Raw genomic sequence first — 14,649 nt, forward strand, 5'->3', positions numbered from 1 at the left:
TGCCTGTTTGCAAAGTTTTCACCAAGTAACGATTTTTCATGTTTTATGATTTTTTTAATATTTTTTTGTATTTTCAAATTGAGATATTTTGAAGAGCTATGCGTAAAACCTGCGAAGGTGCATGTTGTTGATAGGATCCTCCAAAGGTTCACCATCTGGGGTTGAGAGTTGATATCCACCATATCCATAAGCTGTTGTAATGATGTAAGGACCAAGCCAATTTGGTTCGAACTTTCCCTTCTTCTCTCTATCTTGCTGATATTTGGGATTTTTTTTAGAACTAAGTCACCCACCTCAAATGTATGAGGCTTCACTTTATGATTGTAACTATGACTCATTCCTTGTTGATAAGCCTTGAAATGATTAAAAGCAGTTTGTCTTCATTCATCCAATAGTTCTAGTTCTTGCAAGTGAGAGATCCTGTAGTATTCATCATTGATAATGTTTTGCAAAGAGACTCGTAAAGATGGTAACTCGACCTCAATAGGCAAGATAGCTTCAACACCATAGACAAGTGAATATGTTATGTGCCAGGAATATGTTATGTGGAATTTCTTTTGTACCAATGTTTGTTTTGATGGTCTCCTCTACCAACATAGATGATTTTTCTTCATATGATGCTGAGAGAATGTTGAGACTTCCATCTTCGAGTGCCTCAGAGAGGTTCACCCTTAGATACGTCCTTTCTTTTTACTTTTTTGGGATCAGACAGTGCCACAATGTGGTTTTCACCATAAGACCCATGATTTGTTTTTTATTTTTACATTTTTGTGACTGGAAGGCCCAACACCCTCACCAAAATATTCCACGGTGTTTGAGTTCTATAGTGTATCCTGCCTTATGGTCCCCAAGCGAAAGATCATCTTGTATGCCTAAATAGTCAATAAAGGCTTCATATTTTTTGAATGTGTCAAACTATACAGGTCCTTCATGGTCCCAATCAATAAGTTGGTGGTGAACAAGGGGAAGGCCTTCAATGTTTTCAAAGTCAGTGGGACTAAGAGTGAAGATGCAGTTATATTCAGGTATGGCGAGGTAGTTGTTGAGGTCATCATTGGCACTCTCCTCATCAGTCTCAATTGTGAATGAGTCCAAATTGTCATCACTAAAAGTACATTTGGGTACGAGTGTCCTCATCCTTCATGATTTTGACCTAGAACCTAGAGGCAAAGACTATGTGGGATCCTCAAGGGTTGTTTCTTGACCAACTTTGATTTTTTTATAAAATTCCTCTACTTCTGTGGGTTCACCTTGTTCTCTGAATGTCTCGGTGAGTTCATAGTCACTGGAGGATTTTTTCAAACCCCATTTCAATTCATTAGAGTTGGTGGAATAGCGGTTCTCTTGTTGATCTTTGGAAGCTTTTATTTGTAATGCTTCTTCTGCCTTTCAAGTACTTACCCTGGAAGATATGAAACCAAGCCCTTTCAAGAACTCTTTTTTAAATGTCAATTCTGTTTGCAAAGGTTGAATGATACCTTTCTTTCTTGAGCTGAGAGGAATTTTACCATCATACCCAAAATTTTATAGGATCTTGAATCCTTTGCCATATTTTTCACATGGTATGCTGATGTGGGCTTGTGTACCATCTTCAGGGTCTTTGTAAAGCATTTTGTATGTCTTCTTCTTCCATTTCACCCCACTTTTGGAAGGTAGTAGGGTCCCATTTGAGTGTAATGATAGATACCCATTTGGAAGGATGTGGTCATCCATATTATTTTGGTAAACTCATGACTTGTCGTAAGAACATGGTTTGGTTCAAAATGTATTCACCCATGCCTTTTTCCTGATACTTCCCTTTAAGCTCACCTTGTTTTGATGTTGAAGGTTTTAATGATTCAGGGTCAATGTATGTAGAAGAAGGGATAGCTTATCTATTACTTGGAATGAATGTCTCAGTTTTTGGTCTCAAGTTATTATAGTGTATAAATGGATTATGATCACCATTAACTATTACTTCAACTCCATTGTGAGGAAACTTAATGCATTAGTGGTATGTAGATGGGACTACCCTCATCTCATGAATCCAAGGACATCCTAGCAATATGTTGTATGTGAGATCCAGGTCTAGGACTTGACAAAGCACATCCTTTGTAATGGGTCCAACTCTGAGGGGCAAGGTGACTGTGCCCTTGGATGAACGCTCTTCATCATCATATGCTTTGATGGTAATTTTGTTTTTAGCATTCACAACTTTGTTTGAATATCCCAATTGTATTATTGTGTTCAAAGTACATATATTGAGACCAGCTCCTCCATCTACCAGGACTCATTTTATTCGATGTTTGTGTAGGAAGGCTTCAATGTGTAAAGGTGCATTATGTGGTTGGCTTACAGAGGCATCATCAGCTTCTGTGAATGTAAGGGAGTGTGGAATGGAAATGTATCCCACCATGGCTTGAAACTGGTCCACATTTAGATTAGTGGGGATGGAAGTGTCTCTCAAAGTTTTTTCAAGAATGGCCTTATGTGTAGGGGATATGCGTAAGAGCTCAAGGATTGAGATAAACGTGGGTGTCTTCCCTAACTGTTCTACAAGGTCATACTCAGGTTTGGTTGATGAGGAAGTAATGTTTTTAGCTAGAGCACCTTGCAAAGTGAATTTGCCTCAATGAGTTGTAACATTACATTCAGAGGTAGGTTCGGAAGAAGATCCAATGCCTTTTAGGACAACCTTGGGTCTTTGGGTAGAATTCTCAGGCATTTTGTCCTTGATGATAATGGTAGAGACATAGTTGTCCATTAGAATGTAACTGACAGTTGAATCATTGTTATAGGATGCTCTGGTATAGTTGGTTTTCTCATATGTGGCTTTATCTTTTCCCTTGTCATGCTTTGGGAATGGTTTTTTAAACATCTCATGTTCTTGATTGGATGAGTGTCCTTCAATCTCAATGTCACCTCTATCAATAAGGTCTTGTATAATGTTCTTCAGTTGATGACAATTTCCCATTTTATGTCCCTTGCTCTTGTGATACTCACAATATTCATCATCATTCCACCAATTTGGTTTGACCTTTGGCTCATATGGAGGCAAATCTAGAATTGTTATTATCTTGTTTGCCACTAGCTTCTTGAAAGCTGACTCAAGTGGTTCTCCCAATGGGGTGTACTTCCTTCATGATTTGGAAGTTATTTGGGTATTCACTTGATTGTTTGTAGAGCTTGATCTTGAAAAAATGATTTGGGTTGTATTGTATTGGCATCAACAACACCATCATTGACTGTGTTCTTGTTTTCATTCCAAAATCTTTGCTTGTCTTTTCCTTTAAAGTCTTCTTTGTTTTCTTTGAATATTTTAACGATGCCTTGCTAAATTAGGACCTTCTCTATTGCTAAGCCTTTTTCAATGATGTCCTTGAAGGTGGACAAATAAGATTTTATCATGTCATAACCAATGTCTTTGTTGACATTTTGGGTGAACATCTCTACCATTTATTTTTGTGGAATTTCATAAGAGCATATGATGGCTAGATTCCTCCATCTTTGTAAAAATGATGAAAAAGACTCTCCTTCCTTTTTCTTGGTGTTGCACAAAGTAGTGACTGATATGTCTGTCTCTATGTTGTATGAGAAATGTTGGATAAATGCCTCTACTAAGTCACCCCATGACTTAATTCCAGGTGGGAGTTGGGAGAACCATTCCATAGCTTGATCACCTAAGCTCTATGGGAATAATCTCATCAAATATGTCTCTTCTGTCGCTACCTCAGTGCAAGCCATGAAAAACTATCTTATATGTGCCTTAGGATCCCCTTTTCCTTTGTACTTATCAAACTTAGGTGTCACAAAGTGTGTAGGAAATGGAGGCATTGGAATGATTTTGTCAAATGGATAGGGACATATGTCTCTCATTGTATAAGCTAGCTTCGGTGTATTTATGTCCTCCATTTTCTTTTGTAACTCCTTAATTTACTTCTCCAAATTGTTCTTAGGTGGAGATCGACTTCTTAGACCATATCACATGCCTGAGCCACCGGTTGGAGGAGGAGCATGTTGCATATATGGATGATACTAATCATACACATGTTCATATGGAGGAGGTCTATAATGATGTTGCATATATAGACCACTTGGTATAGAGCCATGATGAGGAATGGAATATCTATTTTGTCCATGTATACCATACTCTATAGGCATGTCATGAGTTTGTTCTACTATGTTACCCCCAAATTTGACATAGGGTTTCCTTGTGTCTAAATTTTGATCATGCCTTTGGATATCCAATTGCTTTGGTGGTTGGTCCTTAGCATTGGTATGTGATTGAGTATATTTTTCTGCATAAGACTTCCATAATGGTCTACGAAGGTGAGTATCATATGCTTGACCATGTGTATGTGGGACCTCAGGTTTTTGAAACAAAGATGATGGTGATTCAGGCACCATATGTGGTTCTCTATTGCCTCCACTATTAGGCCTCCTTTGATCCATGTTGAGGTGAGGTTGTTGCAAAGTTCGATGTTCCATTATTTGGGACATATCAAAATCATGAGGTATCTTGGCTCCACTTTATGCCATCACTTGTAAGAAATATTGTCTCTCTCTCCTCATTATTTCCTCAACCAATCGGTTAAAATGGGGATCCATAATGGAGTCTTCCACTTCTGCTGAATGTATGAAAAATTTGTCCATATTGTCATTGTGTGTATCATTGTTGTTTGTGTTATCCATGTTCTCAACATTTGGAATATTTCTATAAGTGTCCATGTCAGGTAATGTGGTATGATCGGAATTGAAAAAGACATCATTGTCATACTCATAGGCACTCATGTTTGTGGACTGTTGAGTCTCTTTAGCTTCTCTCCTAGATTTTTGGGAATGGGTTCCAACCATGAACTATTTATTGACCAAGATGTGGGAGACTAGATGAAAATGGAAAAGAGTATGTGTTAGTGAATAGATTTGTCCCTCAACAAATACATACACATACTAACTCCAAATGCCCGGGATAAAGGACAAAGAGCACCAACAGTTGGATAGATTATCATTGAATTGATAATATTCCTCTGAATTGAGAGGTACAGCTCCCTCTTAGAATATTTACAATGAATTTATTATACAGTTGATATGCTAACACTTTTAACCAGAAAGCATCAAAAGGCTTCAACATTTATCCATCAACACAAATAAATGCCTTCAAAACTGCACACATAGGAAATTTTTGAAAAGAATATTCAAAGGAGAGTTCATAGACTCTGATTCATAACATTCTTACTGCATATATTCAAACAAAATGGAAACTCAACAAGAGAAACTAGCAGCTTAATTGAGACTCTCTCATGCCTCAAAGGGGGATCAAGTAGGTTAACACCATGTGAGTCATCCAACATTCTATAATAAATATGAACAAAAAGGAAATGCAGGAGATAACTGATTATCAGATTAAATTATGCCCACATAACAATCTAAGAAGAATTATGAATCTCAAAATGCATAGATTCAAAGATATCACAACATTTCATTAATAATCAGCTATCATTTTCACTTCCCACAATTCCTATCAAAAACTCTTCTATCGTTTCCAAAATCACAGTTTCAGAACCCCTTTCTTTTCTTTTTTTCTCATATATATAGTCTCTCTCTTTCTTTAAAGAGACTTTCAGTTATCAATAACTTATTCTTGAAAAGATAATTAATCAATCTTTTCTTTTATCTTTTATCCTCTTCTTGATAACTTTTTTTGTTTTAAATCTTCAAATCTTTTATCTCAGAATTTTTATAGATCCATACTTAGAGATAAATAGATTTTGACAAAGATAATATTTTTCCAATCTCTCTAGTGAGGAATTAGAAAACTACGTTTTCCAAATCATATTAAAATTTCAATGTGATCCAATGGTTCAATTGAAAGTTATGCCCCCCGCACCGAGATTGATTTTTTTTTGTCTCAGAAAATCCATGATTCCAAATTACATTAAAAATTAAAAACATTAATCATGCCAATATTATTGGATTTTGAATTTGTTGAAAATTTGAAGTCACACACTTTGAACCTGCATCTGATGAATCTTTAAAATCAAACCTTGAACCTTGAACATGCGCTCTTGAACCAAAGAAGGTTCAAAGTTCAAGTTCAAAAATAAAAAATTACAATGAACTCGAAATTTGAACTTTGAACCTTTTGAACTACTTGAACCTTTTGAACCTAAGGAGGTTCAAGGTTCAAGTTCAATGATAATTGTTCCTTTGGGCTGCCATAGAAAAACCTTCATAACTTTTTAGGGAAAGCTCCATTTCTTGTGAAATTTTAACCGTAGAATAAATGAGCCAAGTAGAGCATAATCTAGAAATAATTTTGGCATATGAAACATAAGACTTGAGATTTAATTATTTGGACATATGGGTAACCCGAATATTAAAGAATTAAAATATCTCAACTGATATGGAGTTTGGCCACAAAAACTTCAGCATTAAAGCATTAAAAATAGCTATTTTTTTAGCTAATCGTGATGCTTTAGGAACAAGAAAAAAATATAAGGCTAACAGTATGGAAGACCAAGAGTTGGATGGAATGTAAATGAATCTGAGGTGTATTTGCAATGTCCAAAGTGTAAGACCAAGTATGCATGTAGTAGAGTAGGTATGGCTTCCAAAGAGATGATAGTTTCTCTTGATGAGGTAAATTGACCTTGACTCTAAGTAAGACCAAATAAGACCCAAAGGTGATAGAACTTGATGAGGGAACAATTAGAAAAATGTTGTTGTATGTAGTGTGTTGACAAAGTATGATGAGGACAAGCAAGTGACCTTTTGACTCAACTTTAGACAAATGTGAATGTAATATAAGGTGTAAAGCAATGATGGACTTTGTGAGACCCAGAAATAGGCTGAATTCTAGATGGAAACCAAGAGAGATAACCTACGAAGCTCAATAAGTCTGAAACTAACTGCTCTTGTTTGTTGGACTATAAATTTTTCCAATTATGAACACAGACATGCTTGTATACTTCACAGACGTGGTTAAATGACATAGACGTAGTTGAACACTACACAGATGTGTTTCTGAGATTTTGTGAATGGAATTTTCTTTAGGATAACATAGATGCATTTCTTCCCTTCACAGATGCAGCTAAATGACACAGACGTGGTTGAAAACTGCACCTACGTATTTGCAGAGACTAAGTGCAATTTTTCTAGTTTTTGTGAAGTTTCTTGTTGTGACCAAATCTAAATTTTTCACTATTTTTTGTGACAAGAGGACACAATGTTGTTGAGGACTCAATGTTTGGAAGTGTTTAGACTCAAAATTACTCCAAAGAAAAGTGTGTTGTTTGATGTAAAAATGTTTTACATACAATTGAAGACACAAAAGACACAATGTTTTGATGTTTGATCTTGAATGTTTGAATGTTCAAAAGAAGACAAGCACAATTCTTATGGTTGGCCAGGACAATAGTTGTTGATCCCACATGGGGTTTCCCCAAGGCTACATTATTCAGAGCGGGTACTTAGATGCTTGACCCCACTGGATCCACCCTCGACACTCACTTCTCTAGGGTAACCAAGCACCAGTCCCCACAAAAAATCCCCGTAGCAAACATTGTATCTCTACTAAGAACCATATGTGTGTGGGCCGCTCCAGAGATCTGACCTCCTGCCCCAACAACTAGAAGGATTTTGGCTTTCTAAAACAAAAAGGTTCTAGTAAGAGCATCCGCTTGTATGGCCATACATGTGGCTCTTTCAGCTCTGTAAATACAGAAGGCTCCTAGCCGGTAGGGGTTACACCCTACAACTAATCAAATAAATTTGATCAAACGGGTTTATGGGGAAACATAGTGTCGTTATGAACTAATCAACACACATTACCCACGGCTTTCACCATGGATACAGTTATTTATAGTGGTTTAGAAGAGTTGTGTTTTCCTCGCTACCACTTGGGTTGTTCTCTCCTTACTAATAGTCCTAATGACCAAACAGGGAAATAGGTCCTCTAGAGATTAAACAAAAAGAGCCTATTGTTCAAGACAGAAAAGACACTGGTTCAATTTTAGTGCACCAATTGAAGTGTTTGCTAGTCTATGAAAACAAGGCACACAATAAAGATAAAAAACCCTTGCCAAGATCTTGCAACAATGATTTGTTAGTAGTTTGGGTTGTTTCAAATGATTACCCCTTCCTGCAAGCAAATGAGTTAGGTAAATTTTAGATCCAAAAGACTTTGTGAAATAGGGGCCTTCAACAAGATGATTTGTTTCAAGGACAAGCTACACCAATTTGTTAGCTAGATCATAAGATGTTAGCCCAAAATAAACTAGATCTAAAATCCAAATGATGAAATAAAGCCTCAAAATTAGATCAAAAATTGAAAATGTAAGATCTGAAACACAGATGTGCTTAAACCTAACTTAGACATGGCAGAAAATCATAAACACGTCTAAATTCATCGCAGACGTGACTGAGAGGTTCACAGACGCGGTTTCAAAACAAAGACGCAACCCTGCAATCTACAAAATAAGATAAAATAATGCCAAACATAGACATGATTACGAAGGTCACATATGCGACAGTAAAGCAAAAACGCGGTTCTAGGATGCGCAGACGCAGAAATGTCGAAAGTTTGTCGAAAATGTCAGATCTGCAATTTTAGAAACATAAAATCTACAACAAAAGATGTTAAATTCAAAAGGGACAAGTGTCCCACCGGGAATGCCAAAATGTTTATGGTAAAAAGGGAAACAACAATATTGAAAGACTAAATGAATTCAACCACAAAAACCTAGCCTAACAACAACAAAGATCCACCATAACATATGAAGATTACCTAAGACAATGCAAATCAAATAAAATCACAAAGATTATACCATCACATGTCCAATAGTGTTTGGATCTCCATTCTTCCTATCTCCATTGATCTTGCTTGATATATTTGCTCTTAGATTTTATGTGCACAAGAGCTCAACAAAGAACAGAAATGTGGTTGCAAGTAGGACCGCATATGAAAGTTGAAAAGCATAGTGTAGTTGAGTAATCATCGGGGCTGAATGCATACTGAGGGTTTGATAATGAAGGAAGCATCTCCTTATATAGAAGACACTATAAGAAATGGAGAGGTGTTTGTAGGAGTTATACAATTTTCTCTCTACATTCTTTTTGTGTTTTTTGTGAGCTTCGGGATGGTATGACATGCATTCCAATTAGAGAAGATTTTTGAATTTACTATTTTTATTAAATTGCAACAGGCCGAAAACTGTTTTCTTTATAGGGTTTTCTGGGGTTTTTGAGAGCTCCAGCGTGGTTTGACATGCAAATTCTTCAGAGATGATTTTTGGAATTACTATTTTTAGTGTCATGACTGTTGCTCAGAATGTTATGAAAATGACTTTTGACACACTTACTATTTTTAGCAGTGCTATTTTTGGCAATAGTACTGCATCTCAGTTTAGTGGCCATGTCTGGCAGTGTTATTTTTGGCAGGATCCTGTGTTTGAACTCAGATGACTATTTTTAGCTGTTTAGTTCAAAGCTCCAACTCAGTTCAGTTTTGGAGATTTCCACCACTTCACTCTCTAACTCAATTTGGCAATAATCAGTATTTGGGGAGAAGGTATTTTTAATAAATTAATACCTTAGGCATAAGGTTTTAATATTTGATTATTTTATGGATGGACAACTTAGGAAAAGAAAAAATTATTAATTTTATCCTAAGTCTACTTGGGCAAATTATTTCACCCCTTGTTGGACACCAAAATACAATGCATTATTATTATTCTATATACTTTATGTTATCTCCTAAAGTTCGACTTAGGAGGGGTCATGTTTGGATGCCATTTGCTACAGGGAAAATATGATATGCAATGCCTAAGGGGTGAAATTAAATGTAATGGAATTTGGGTGTCATTTGAGTGGAATTTGAATTTGAATTTGGCAGGCGAAAAAGTTATAAATACAGGCCTTAGGCTCTCATTTGGATATCCAATGTTGTTATGATAATGAATTATTGTCGAAATGTGGTTGAATTCATACTTTGAGGGATGCATACCTCCTAGTGCCTCATTTTCATGCTTGAAAGATAGCACCTAGCTGAATGTATGACTATTTCTCATCTAGAGGAGAAGATTGGGCTTAATGTGGTGAAGATTTGTGTGAATTTCTGAGTGTTCTTGTTGCTAGTTGCGGAGCGTGCTGAAGTGGATTTTTTGTTGCAGGTCTCAGTGTGTCATTCTCCTCATTCTGGGTATTTCATCTATCTTTCTTTATGGTTTAGGCGATTCATTTTTCAAGTTTATATAGCTTAAAATGGTGTTTTGGATTTTATTTTTTTTAAATCATACCTTAGTTGGTCGTACCATGTGGCTGAGTGTTTCGGAATGCATGCATAAATTATTGGGGTCGGTTTGCCATGTTTTTTTGTCCTAAGAATGATCGCCTACCTCCTAGTGATCATTTTCTTTTAGTTACATGTTATTTGGTTAACAATTGGGTGAGTTGTGAGTGTTTTAGTGGGATTTGGTGTTGCTGGTCCTTGTGTTTTGAGCATGCTAGGAGTATATTAGAATTAGATTTTTTGGTGTTTGGAGTTGCTTTTGGGGTGTGTGAGTTCATTAGTGTAAAGAGAAAGGACTTGGTTTCATTTGCAGTTGTTGGTCATGTTATTGCACTTGGTTCATCACTCTTATATTATATGATTCATATTGTAATGTTGGTAGTAGTATTCACAACACTTTCTATTGTTCTTTCTAGTCCCACTGCATAAGTGGAAGAAGCTGGCCTTGCCGCCTATCTTTGGAATAGTGATTTCCTTCAAATTGTAATCCATATTGTGCATTGCAAAGATGGTTAGTAGTACTAACAATTATCTAATTGGATTATTTCTGTTAGTCCCACTCCATAAGTGGAAGAGGTTGGCTTTGCCACATATTTTGAATATTGTAATACTGGCCTCTCACTACATAAGCGGTAAAGTTGATTGTAATTTCATTTCTAGTCCTCTCGCTGGATAAGCGGTTGAGTGATTGCTTCTTCAGTTTCTTGGCTTGTCCTTGGTTGGTTTACCACCAAGTGATCTTTCAGTATTCTCATTATCCCATTGAAAAGTGGAAGGGGCTGACTTGTCACTCAAGTATTGTAATCAATTTCAGTTTCTTGCATCTAACGATCCCCTCAACACTATATGCTTTCACCCTCCTAGATTGGGCTCTCGGTGATCAAAGGTGGAAAGGGTTACTTTCAGTAGTATTGAGATTTCATTCTCTAACCCTAACAGGTGTTTGTGTTGATTGTAAATTGAAATAATTGAAAAAAATTTGTTGGGGATATTACAATGGTATCAGAGTTGGTTTTCGTACCAGGTTGTGCATTCAGTTGATCAGAGATCTCTATGATTGATAGAGAAGTACGTTACTACATAAAAGAGCAGAAGAGACAACAATATCAGATTCTAGCAGTGTTGGTTGAAGAGACTTTTTTTGAGGTACTAAAAAATAGAGAATCAGTAGTTGCCACTATGGTAGAGAGAATGGCAGAACATAATGAGTTCATAGAAGCAAGAGTATAAATAAAATTTGACACCATGATGGACATGATGTCCCAATTGCTGGCCAAATTTATTCAGAATTAGGGCGAGACTCATAATCATCCCACTAATGGAGTTGAAGCTAGCATTTCTAATAATCTTGGAGGAAATGGAAATGAGAGTAATCATAGAAGCAACAATGGAGGAACACTTGGAGGGTCAGTTTCAAGACCTTTGCAACCCATCTTCCTACCCAAGGAAGTGCCTCAAGGTGAAATTGAGATATCAACAGTGGATGAAATAAGGAATAATTACATGGAGTATGCCTATTTCCCTACAAAGATCTGAAATATCCTCTCCTATGAACAATTTATGAACCAAAAGAAGAGAGGTGGAAGATAATGATAACCTCCCTTATGCTCCATGAGATTATCAACAAGCCCTTGGAAAGGTTACTCTAGCCCACTTTGATGAGAGTAATAAGTGTTCTGCTAGATTGTGGGTTCAGAAGTTGGACAGTTATTTGTCCTCGATACCAATGTCAAAAGAAGATGAAAAAACAATAATTGAGGTTGTGCATGATGAATCTCTTAATGTTTCTTATGGAGCTAGTGACAGTGTTGAATGCACTCATGTGCTTCTAGAGGAAGATCAGATGAAAATTGAAGATGTTAAACAAGAGGAAAAAGATAGAAATTCAGATTTATTTTGGGATATCTCCAATGAAGTTCATGTAACTTCATATGATGAGGAAATGGATACATTTAAGGATGCCTAAATGGTAAAATTAGAAATGGAAAAGGTTAACAGGTTGTTGAATGGAAATTCATGTTATGAAGCTGAAAATATTGTAGCTAATGAGGAAGTTCCTAATGACCAAGAGGCTGTCCTATTTTGTGAATTTAAAAAATACCAAGATGATGACATTAAAGGGGCGGATTTAGAGGACCAATCAGAAATTGCATTTCATAATAATGGTGTTGAGACTCATAATTTCAAGAATAAGCTTGACCAAATTCTGAAAGTCTTTGACTTGGAGTAGTGTCCTAAATTGGAATTTTCAGATTTAGGACAACATGATAGTTGGTCTAAGTTGGAAAAAGGAAATACTTTTTCAAATTGTTGATAAACCTATTTTTGTGATGAGTGTTGATGTGACCTTAGATAATCCACTCTTTTAGTTGGATGATGAGATGACTCTTAACCCTAATGACATGAATGAGATATGGGATCCAGGTGTGGTATGCAATTGTGAAGTAGAGCAGGTTGAGTTGTCTATTGGGCCATCCAAGTTTGTTGGTGACTTACTCTCTACAAAGGATCATGATGGTGTGGATTGCCATGATTTGATGGTTGACCTTGGAAGCCTACAATGTGACGAGGAGTATTGCATTGGTGATGAATCTATAAGCATCATTGAATGCATTTTCAGTAGGGGCCAAATGGGAATCTTAGGAGTGCAGCAACAACATGGCATAGCCACTCTTGGGGTTGGTACCTATGCACCAAACCCTTTTCAAGGATTGTTGGTGATGAAAGATGATGAAAGAAGAATACCATGGAGTGTTCTAAATCTGAAAGGTGATTTTAGTGCTGCTATGACCTCATATTTTTGTGACCAAATGATCCCATTTGAGTTCTTGCAAATGGAATGGAAAGAGATTATGAGTAAAACTTGGTTTCCCACCAAATTGGTGATTCTTGGGAAGTCACTTCTAGCACATGGTTTGAAAAGAAAATTGATTTTGGTTGAAGTTACTCAGTATTGCAGCAATGGCTCTTTAATACAAAGGTTATATATTGAAAAATCAGATTTTCTTAGCTATAGATTTGAACAATTTCGGTCCAATTAGCTTATTGTCAGGATTAATTTTGGGCTTTAGATAGATTGGATGTTTGTTTGGGCTAACCAGTTTAGATTTTGGTTGAACATTCGAACACTAGAATATTGTTATTGCTTACACTCAACTTGTATTTTCATTTGGGACAACATATTTGATCTTAGAAATAGTTTCTATGACAAAGTGCAAGGAGTGGGGAAGAACACCATTGTGGTTGATGCTTTGTCAAGATGACTGCATTTGAGTTTGTTGGTTGAGATTACTATAGATTGGAAACACCAAATTTTTGCAGAGTATGCCAAAAATTAGTTTGCGACTAGCCTAGTGGAGGGCACTTTGCATAATGGAAGGTATTAGATGGATAATGATTTGATACACTATAAAGGTAGAATCTTCCTAGTACTTGATTTCAAGTTCAAGAAGAAGATTATTCAATCATTTCATGACATCCCCTTGTCTGGTCATCAAGGTTATTTCAAGACATATCGACAAATCCAAGGAATATTTTCTTGGAAGGGACTCAAGGATGAGGTCCTTCGCTACATTATAGAGTGTTTGGTCTGCCAACATAACAAAGATGCACACACTTTCCTAGCTGGTTTGTTGCAGCCCTTATCTATTCCTGATTAGAGAAGGCCAAGCATTTTAATAGATTTTATCATTGGGCTACCAAGGATGCAAGAGAAATATTGCATATATGTTGTTGTGCACATATTGGCTAAATTTCCACACTTCTTTTTCATTACCAACTCATTTGCAGCAGTTCAGGGTGTTGATCTCTTCTTTAGAGGAGAGTCTAGATTGCATGGTTTGCCAAAAACCATTGTGAGTGATAGGGACAACAAGTTCCTAAGCATATTTTGGTGGGAGATCTTTGGATTGAGTGGCACAATACTCACTCCTAGCATCTAACATCACCCTCAGACTCATAGACAAAATAAGGTTGTGAATAAGTGGTTAGAAGGTTATCTCAGAAATTATACGTTAGGGAAGCAAAAGGCTTGGGTGAGATGGCTTCATTTGGGAGATTATTGTTACAAGTCTTCCTATTGCATGTTGATTAGGATGTCTCCTTTCACAACCCTGTATGGATATGAGGTGCCTAGCTTTGCTGATTTGACTTTTGGAGATAGTAGAGCCCCTCAAGCGAGGGATATGTTGCAGCAAAGTCAAGACATTATGAGATCTTTGAAGGACAACCTTCATCATGCAAAAAATCAGCAAAAGATGTATGTTGATTGGCAGCGATTAGAGCTCTCTCTTGAGGTTGGAGAAGTGTCTTATCATTTGGAGTTACCTGAAAGCAACAAAATACATATCAGTTGGAGTTACCTAAAAGCAACAAGATACATA

This window comes from Cryptomeria japonica, chromosome 2, assembly GCF_030272615.1.
Source record: "Cryptomeria japonica chromosome 2, Sugi_1.0, whole genome shotgun sequence".
Classification (NCBI taxonomy): Eukaryota; Viridiplantae; Streptophyta; class Pinopsida; order Cupressales; family Cupressaceae; genus Cryptomeria; species Cryptomeria japonica.